The sequence below is a fragment of the Nansenia antarctica genome, assembly GCF_963989245.1.
Source record: "Nansenia antarctica genome assembly, chromosome: 3".
NCBI lineage: Eukaryota > Metazoa > Chordata > Actinopteri > Argentiniformes > Microstomatidae > Nansenia > Nansenia antarctica.
Window position 1 is genome coordinate 79,016,942 of NC_137688.1, and position 9,902 is coordinate 79,026,843.

Here is a 9,902-nt window from a genome sequence, read left to right on the forward strand (position 1 = left end):
CGCCCCCCTCAGTGAGGCTGATGTGATAGCTGCCTCCCCTGGTGCTTTTTCATTGCAGTTTTAAAAAACAGGCACATGCTTTTTGCCCGCGCTCCATCCAGTTTCTGAGGGGTTGCGCAATCAGGCTGAGCTTGTTGCTGCCTCACCTCTCGTCTCTCCCTCACATTTATAACACAGGTGAATTAAACATTTATATATATAATAATATAATACATATTTTGTTAATGTTATTATTTTCATTTTTCATAACAGCTATTTTCATGGCTCTGCCTCCCCTGACCACACGTCCCTATTTTCAACTACTGTAATTAATTCTATTAGAGCTCCCAGTTTTTCCCTCTACGGATCTAGACAGCCTTATCAGGTAGTGTCTCAAATAATAAACTAGTGTGTATGCTTATATTATTAGATAGCCTCTGCCTCTTGCCTTAAGCATTGTCCCCAGAGTGCCATTCTTCCTTTGCAACCACTTCAGTCAGCACTTATTTCCCAAGGACCCAGAACAATAGGAATCCTCCAGTCTTACACTCCTTACCGGCATGTCAGCACAAATTTCGGGCTTCTTTAGTCTTGCTTATGGTTATGTATAATGTGGATTAGATGGGTTATGCTCTCTGGAGACAAATAGATCTATCGTTCAGAGGAGGGGGGGTGATAGACTGTTTAAATAATGGAGGAGAGATAATGTATTTTCTGTGGTGAATTGTGAAGATGTCATTAATAACAGTAGTGAGACAGTAAACATTTGTCTTTGTTGTTATGGTTTCAACACAGGATGAAATCACATATGATGAGTAGCACCAGTGCCTTTAAGCCAACATTGAAGACTGTTATATCTTTATTCCATGACACACTCTGCTTACGAGACAACAGTTAATTATACATGTATTCAGTGGGGCCAAATTGTATGGTAATAGCTAGCCAGCTTGGCAGCATTTCTTTTCTTGCCAATATATTATACACACAGCACCATGTGCATAATATAGGAACAATACCACATCTTATCAATTTTGTTTTGATTTATGGTTCATAATTTAATCATTCCCAATTAGAATGTTTTTGAATCATGTGAATATTCATGGTCAAAAGGTCATAGACACTACTGTATGCTCATGGACATGAGTGAACGCTACTTAATTAAATGTAAATGGCATGCTCTGGAAATTCGATTGTAAAGGAATTCGAACATCAAATGAGACATATTTGCAATGTGTTATGAGCACAAATGGAAGAACATTGTCTGTATTACATTATTATGACTACTCATCCGTGTTGACAAGAAACTGGTTTGGTATTCCCACTCACGGTACACTACAAGAGCTCATCTGAGGGCAAGAGGAGGTAATTGTGGTACAACTTTCACCTCTATTCTCACCCGAAACGAAAATCATTTCCTTATGATATCTTGGTGAAGGATGAGAGAAATTAAGAAGTCCAATTTCAGATATCAAGCTTATAAGGGCAGAATTATAATTAAGACAAGCTACTCAAATAATGATGTCGAAACATATGTCAGTGCAACATCCTCCTGGCTGTTAAACGTGCTGCTGGCTGGTAGGCCTGGTGTTGAGGCTGAAACCTGAGGAAATTCATCTTTTCAGGCCTTGTGCTCACAGATGAGGCTTTTTGTGGAAGTACAGAGGTGGCAGGAGGGTCACTCTCTTCACTCATGAGTGTAACTGCCACTGCAAAGACAGAGCAAGGTCATGTTGATAAAATAAATCTGTTAAAAGATCAAATAGTTCCTCTCGATCGAAAGGAAATGCGATTCATGGGCTGGGGATAAAAGGAGAAATGAAACAACCCGGATGCGGCAGGGTGCTCAGGGTGGAGGAGCTGGAGGAAAAGGCAACTGAATGTGACAGACAAGGTTATACCTTTCATAAAGGCCGTTATCTAATCTAATTCAACATCAATTCTATTTTGCAGTTGTTATCTTAAAAACAACAAACATTTAAATGATTAGGCATAATAATACACAAGATTTAGTTGATATGCTGCCTTATTGACAAGAGAAAGGCTCCAACCATTTCTGAAAGTGTGTCCCCAAGATAAAATGAGGACAAACTATTTAAGGGAGGAAAATTGGATATACCACTGAAGGGAGAAAAAACAGTAATTGTGATTCTCTGAACGGATGCTCAGCCAGGGAAAAGTGTTCCATATCACATTTAAGCCTTGGCGAAGTCGAAACTCAATCACTCTCTGGAATGGGAGAAGTTTCAAAGAAAGAAAGGGCTAAAAGTTTTTGTCTCACTGTAATTTGGTACGTCAAAATCCAACCAACAAGATCTATCTGAATTTTTATCTGCGTCAAATGTATTTTCATGCTCTCTATTTGTATTCAAACATGTCATGAATATGAACAAAGATAGCCGTTATGAAATCGAAAAAGGTACAAGGGTTGTAAAGGAATGCTTTACTTTATCGGATTTCTGTGAAATGTTGACACATTGTATTCTGCTACTAACAGTGGACCAACATAGCAGAATGTCAACAGAGACCTGAAGTCAAGTCATTTTGTCATGTGAATGCTTTTTATTTTTGCTTTGCTGTCAAAGACTGACTCATGTGGAATTCATCCACATTTTGACCCTACTTTTGGAAGGGGGACCAGAGCAAACTGGATGTTGAATATACAGGCTATGTCGAAGAAAGGCTTCAATATCTGACTTGATACTGAGCAGGACTGACAATATTATTATTCGTTATTAGCCCATGCTAGTTTGTCAACTTTCTCTCTTGAAATCTATCTAACATAGAGAAATACAGTAACGCATTAATTTAAACATGTGTTGAAGATGTTTGTTATCATTTACATCTGAGGCATACCCTCTCAAAGATTAGATCATGAACATCAAATGAAATAGTTATGAATAATGCACAAACCCAAACCCTGAATCTTGTTGCAAATTTCTGTCCTCACTGTGGTTTTTGGCCATCAAATATTAATATTTTTTCCCCAAAATAAAACACGATCTATCTCTGAATTCAGAAGATATCCAGGGGTTTGCATCTTGAGTCTAAGGAGAAATACTGTATACAGTGTTTGTTTTAACTGACAGTATACAGGTGCAGTCACTACACTCAGTTTTCATCGTAATGTGACATCCAGTTAACCCCCTCCCCTTCCCATGCGTCCCCAGCACTACCTCAATTAGGCCCCTATACTTTCTTCTATTTACCTTTTGTTTCTTTTTATTATTACTACTCAATCCTTTCAGTTTGTAAAGCATCTTTGAGTGTCCAGGAAAGCGCTATATAAGTCTAATGTACGGTAGTATTATTATTATTATTATTATTATTATTAATATTATTATTATTATAGGTTGACACTGCTTTGGATGTTTTGCTAGTTTATTGAGGGACCCACGAAGGAGTTGGATTTACAGTAATGTGCTTGAGCATATTTACCATTTTAAATGAGCTGTTTAACATAACGTATTACTGATTATGATGTCAATTAGCTAATTCATTGTGTCTTTGGATGTCATTCTATTTATACCTTAAGCACAGACCCACGAGAGGCTCCACTCTGCTCCTCTTTAGAGTGTCATTTATAATCCCTTTTCTTTGCTCACTTTTCCCATTTCTGTTATTAAGATTAGTCATCGGTACCTGCTTCAATAATGGATTTAAAATTATTCCTTGATATGATCAAATGACCATTTCATCCAGGCCTACGGCACTTAAATCAATGACCACTCACTTAGAATGCCAAATGCCCATAAATACAAAAAAAGAAAAGAAAAATAACAATAGTTTTCTTCCCTTTCTCTAGCACTGTGACTGCGCGTGGGCACATCTTCTTATCACATGTCTTACTTGTGATGATTGTGATGCATAGTTGTTTCACATACTTTAAGCAAATGTACTAAGTCGCTCTGAAAAAGAGTCTGCTAACATGACTAAAAAGTCTGTTGTTTACATCTGAAGGTGATTATAAGGTGATTCCGTGTGATTCTAGTGTTTCCTCTCAGGGTGAACAGTGCACAAAGATGATGATATATAGGCAAAGCCATCAACAATCTGGCCCTTCCTGTTGCCTCAGGTCTGACGACCAAACCACCCTCAAGACCACCAGGACTAAGCTCCAGACCTGGGGTGACGGGGCCGCGTCAAAGGCCCCGTCCCTCTGGAACGCCCTCCCCAACCACATCAGACAGGCCAACACCCTCCCAACATTTAAACAGGCCCTCAAAACCCACCTCTTCAAGCTCGCCTTCACCAGTTAACCCCCTCCCCTTCCCATGTGTCCCCAGCACTACCTTAACTAGGCCCCTATACTTTATTTTATTTATTTTTTGTTTCTTTTTGTTATTACTACTCAATCTTTTCAGTTTGTAAAGCATCTTTGAGTGTCAAGAAAAGCGCTATATAAGTCTATAGAAATCTATATAAGTATTATTATTATTATAGCTTTGTTGCGTTATGAGGAGGGGTCAATAAAGATGAAGAACGGTAATGTTTTGCCCCCATTCTGGTTCTTTCAAGATTCTTCTGGTACTTTCCACTCATACAGCTTGTATTGGGAACTTCTTGATAAACTATCACTCAGTGCACACAGAAAGGATTTTCCTTAGTTGTACATACCGTAGTGAATACCAAGGTAAACAAAAAAATCCCTGTGGTGAGATGCATTATTAATGAGTGAATATCTTGTACGATCTGACTGATTGATTATTAAGGGGCTTCTAGGCGTTGTTTGAATCTTGAACTTCTCACATCATCAAAGTAAAAAACGAAATCCCTTAGAGCTTATTAAGAAGTGATCAATGTGCACAATGATCCAGGCATTGACATAGTTTGGCTTAGGCCTTCAGTCTAAGTGAGATGTTCTTTTGATAATTTCATTGATGTCTGTATATCTTAGAAAAAAGGGTTCCAGACTTGTACTTAATAGATCGGCAGACTTCTACCTAGAACCCTTTTCACCCAAAGAACCCTTTTTTGGATTAAAGGGTTCTTGTAGGGTTCTTTGAAGATTTCCGTCTGTTGTAAACATGTTTGTAATTATAATTTCACAGTATAAATGTATTTTCCTACATAAAATGTCCATCAACGGAGCATTACAGAATTTCAGTCATATAAAAAAATACCATCCAACAAAACACATGAACATGAGTGATGAGATGTGATATATTTAGAACAGAACATCACAAAGGACAGAAATTCACAATCCACAATGTGCAAATAGCTACCTTCTGTTGCTAGGGAATTGTGCAGGCTATTGTGCATTTCTGTTCTTTCTGTTGCATTACCTCACCAACTGATGTACCTGTGGTGTGCATGTAGGAGGACAACATGACAGGTAGTTCTACATTACATAACAGAGCGACTGAGTGGGTGGGTAGGTGGTACGACCACACAAAACCTACTCTCTTAGCCAATATAACCACATCACAACTATTGATGCTATGGAGGAACATATACACTTGGCTGCATTTAAGCCTCTGTCCCTTGAACATGTGATGTGTTTGTGCATACGTGTGAAAAAGCAGTTTTTTCCCCACCTACCGGGCAGCAAAAGGGACAGTCCCAGCCTACCTGCAAGGAATGGTCACCCCCCCAACATCAGGCCGTTCACTCTGCTCCTCCACCTCTGCTGACCAACTGGCCCCACCACCTCTACGCCGATGTGGCAGTCACACTGCCCGGTCACGTTTCTTCACTATATCCTGGTGGAACGAGCTTCCCACGGTTGTCAGAACTGCAGAGTCACTCCCCATCTTCCATTGGAGACTGATGACCCATCTCTTCAGGCTACACCTTAACTGTGTCTCCTGAGACATCTACTACCCCCTGTACTGTTTCTCCTGTGTCAAAAAAATAAATAATCTTCCTTCGACGACTGCCCCAGGCCTGAGCCTAGATTACTTTTCCTGCTATGACTAGTGGATAGTTGATTCACTTACTTAGTCAAATGTATTATTGCTAGCTACAACCTTCAAGTCGCTTTGGAATAAAGTGTCTGCTAAATGCCCAAAACATAAAATGTAATGTAAATGTCACCTGACGGACAGCTGCAAGCTCCACTGAGGTGAGTGGAGTGGAAAAAACTAACCGTAACAAGGAATGTTGTATTGCACCCTTCGAAAAGGGTTATTTGTGTTAGGGTCAACCTTTCAAGAAAACTGTTGGTTTCTGTGTTGGACACTTTTGGGTTCAATTCAGAACTCTCTGTGGAAAAGGTACAACATATTTACAGTGGGGGGAATAGGTATTCACAAGAAGAGTTGAAAAGCAAAGAAAACATAGATGGTTGTGGGTAGATCCCCTTACAGAGGGTTCTGTTTAGGGACCTCCTGAGCAGACTAACCCTTTCTGGTTGTAGCTAGCACCTTTACTGTAAGAGTGTAGGGGGAATGTTGCAGAGCTTGTACCTCGGTTTAATCAGATGCAGGTTTCTCAGTTGTACTATAGGCACATTACTGTATTAATGTAAGCTTTACATGTACTCCTGATCATGACATGACGACCAAGCCAAAACACATTACAACACATTGTAACTTAATGTGGCAGCTTGCTTGCTTTCAATCCTTTTGTGCACGGCCGACCGTGAGCATAGGCTAGGGCACCATTATCTAGAAGCAGAGCCAAGAAGAGATTTTTTAAATATAGTATACTTTTTTTAGACAAAATATAAATATGTTGGGCGCCGCCAGATCCACATAATTTTTTTTTTTTTTAAATAAATAAAAATAAAGAATAGATTTTGGGTTTTGCCCAAGCCCGTTGTCGTGTGCCCCCCGTGCTTTGATCTCACCTGTCGTCAGCAGCCTGGCTCTGAAGGGAGAGCACATCAGAGTGGGGGATGGGATGGGGGTGAGACGTGTCCATTAACAGACCCTTCAGCAGAAGTGACAGCTCCAATCTTCAGGCAGAAACATTTCGTCAGGTAGATTTTTATTCTGAATTATTATCATGAAGAGGTCCGAGCCATCTGGTGGCACAGGGGAGGAAGCAGAAGAAAAGGAGGAGGATGAGCTAAATACAGCCGCATGTCAAATGACTGTTTGTGTTTATTGACATTCATTGGGAGCTGGCAGCTGAGGTGCTGTATTTATTGTTGAACCAGCTAGCTGTCTACCTGTTATCAACTTTTTAACCACTTAGCAGACACTTTTATCCAAAGCGACTTACAATTAGAAATTACAAGGACAGTCTTCCTGGAGTAATTAAGGGCTAAATGTCTTACTCAAGGGCACACTAGTGATGGTGTTCCCAGTTGGGGGGGGGGGGGAGAAAGGGAGGAAAAGGCAGGAAAAGAAAAGGAAGAGAGATAGATTAAGGCTTCTTTTCCATTATCTACATGTTTAATAAGTACAAGAGCATGAGCAGTATGATGCAAGTAGACATCCTACTGTATTTGTCAACGTGTTGGCTGTCATGTGTTTACAGTAAATGAGATGCATCAACATGTCTTAATATGGTTCACTATTGTTGTTCCCACAATGACACCGGGGGAGGGGACTAATAGATCAGACTCTGCTCATTGGTATGTGACACGCCTCATCTCCAAACCCCCCACTGGAACAATATGGATGAAACTTGGCTGATGGATCTTATGGGCCTGGCACCTTTTGAAAATGGATCAATCATTGTCACTAATTCACACAATATGTGGCGCTAGATCATTTTGTGGTGAACAACATGTTTACTGTACACTGGCTCTACTAATTTTTGTTGTTGTTTGCACTTTGTGTAGAATGTTGCCAGCAGATTACAGCTGTGTGCCAGTGAGAGAGAACTCTATTATTAGTATAAGACAGTTCTGGCTGAGGGCATGTCTTCTACCCAGACTCCTGCCAGTGAAGCGTTCATAGCTTTAAAAAGGCTGGGGCGGCAGCACTTACACTTGTTTTCAAGTCAAGGTCATATTTTTACGGACCATGTTAATGAGGCTTTTATCTGAGATGGTTTTGACATCACCAGCAGAGCTGCCGTAGAGAATTAAGCCCTTACCTCACCGGCCTTAACTGTGTAATATTAGGAAACGGTTCTACGGTATTATGTTGTGAAGGTCGAGGCCAAGCTCAATGTTTTGCCACTAGTCTTTTTCAAGACAGGCATTTACATTTTCAGCATTTTCATCACCATTGCAGGAAAATGCAGTGACGTCTTTGTGAAATGGTGCTCTTACTTCCCAAAAGTGTGTGTGTGTGTGTGTGTGTGTGTGTGCGCGTGTGCGTGTCGTCTGTGCGTGTTTGTGTCTGTGTGTGTGTGTGTGTGTGTGTCGTCTGTGCGTGTTTGTGTCTGTGTGTGTGTGTGTGTGTGTGTGTGTGTGTGTGTGCGTGTCGTCTGTGCGTGTTTGTGTCTGTGTGTGTGTGTGTGTGTGCGCGCGTGTTTGTGTCTGTGTGTGTGTGTATTTTGGGAGAACTAGCCCAGTTTCTTGCAGAGAGGAGGAGGAAAGGAGGATGGAGGAGGAGGAAAGGAGGATGGGAGAGGAGGCAGTACCCAGCTCGGCCATGTGGGGGAGGAGTAGCTCCGCAGCACTGTGTGTGCATTGGCACTGGTGAATGTTTTAATATGCAGCTCTCTTCTATATATAACCCGAAGAACCTTGGACTGCTCTGAAATAGATGTGCTTTGCTCCCTTCAAATGTAATATAATCACTTACGTGAGAGATGCTACAGATACTGTATCTAAGTATCTAGCTCTGCCTCTGCTCTTATAAGGTGATTTTGCTGTGAACCTGCAATATTACATAATCAATCGCTCTCTTTACGGAACCCCATGCTATTGTGTTTGTAAAGGATATTGTTTCAGTGTTAAAAATGCCATGTGTGTGTCAATGGATGTAGATGCTTCATTTGGAACAGAAAGAGGTGATCGGTGAGCAAACAGTGGTTTAGATAATGGTACCACTGGAACTGAGATGAGTATGACACATTATTGCACAACAAACGGTAACAGTTTATACAGCCAAGCGATGCCAAGCAACAATAGTTCCAATTCCAGTTTAAACGGCTGGTCTGCCCCGCTCTGTCCAGCATCCTCTTGTTAGTCTGCAACTTCTGGGAATTCTAGTTTAGTCCCACACTGTTTGCAGTTGATATGTGGAGAGAGGGACCTTCCTGCATTTTCTCCAGCAATCAGTTCAGGACCAGCATAGCATACATACTCACCAATTCCAGTGTGCTTATTTGGTGTGCACTCTGGTGTGAAACAAGCTTTCGCACCTTCGAAGTGACGCCCCCCCCCCCCCCCCCCCTTGATCTCCAGCATCCCCCTGGGAGGAGCCAAGGTGATAGAGTCCCTCTCAGAGTCCCCTGGGAGAACTCCCAGAGCAAACATTTTGAATGCGTTTGGTTTGGAACAGATTTGTTCAACTGCTTTTTTCCCCTTACCTCCTCCTGAACATTTTCCTAAAAGCTTCCCAGAGTTAACGTTAACCAGGTTTGTCACCAGTTTCCCCCAGTGTGACCAGGCCTAAACTCATCTTGAAGTCCTGACAAAGATGTACAGTATAGTCTGACCAAAAACGGACACAAAAAAAATAGTCTGATATCATTGACTTAAAAAAAAAAAAGAAGACGGAAACAAAGGCCATGTGAGAAATCCGTAATCCTCTCTCTGTTTCTCTTTTTGTTAAAGCCAAGACCGCTAGAGTAATGAGCCACATTAGTGGCCGTTCCAGATAAAAGCGAACACTCAGAGAGCGTTTAAGATCCCTATCTCATTGAGGAGGGTTTGGAAGAAGTGTTGAGCCCAGATCTGTGATCAGAGATAAAGCTCTTGCTCTGATCTGGGGCTGGGGCCAGCGCTCGCTAATCTCTGGGCCCAGTCGTGAAGGGAGTTACCCTTTCTCCAGGAGGCAGCACATTCTCACCATCCTCCTCCACTATCACCATCACCTTATCAGCTTATGTCTCACAGAAGCAGAATACAGTTAGCACGT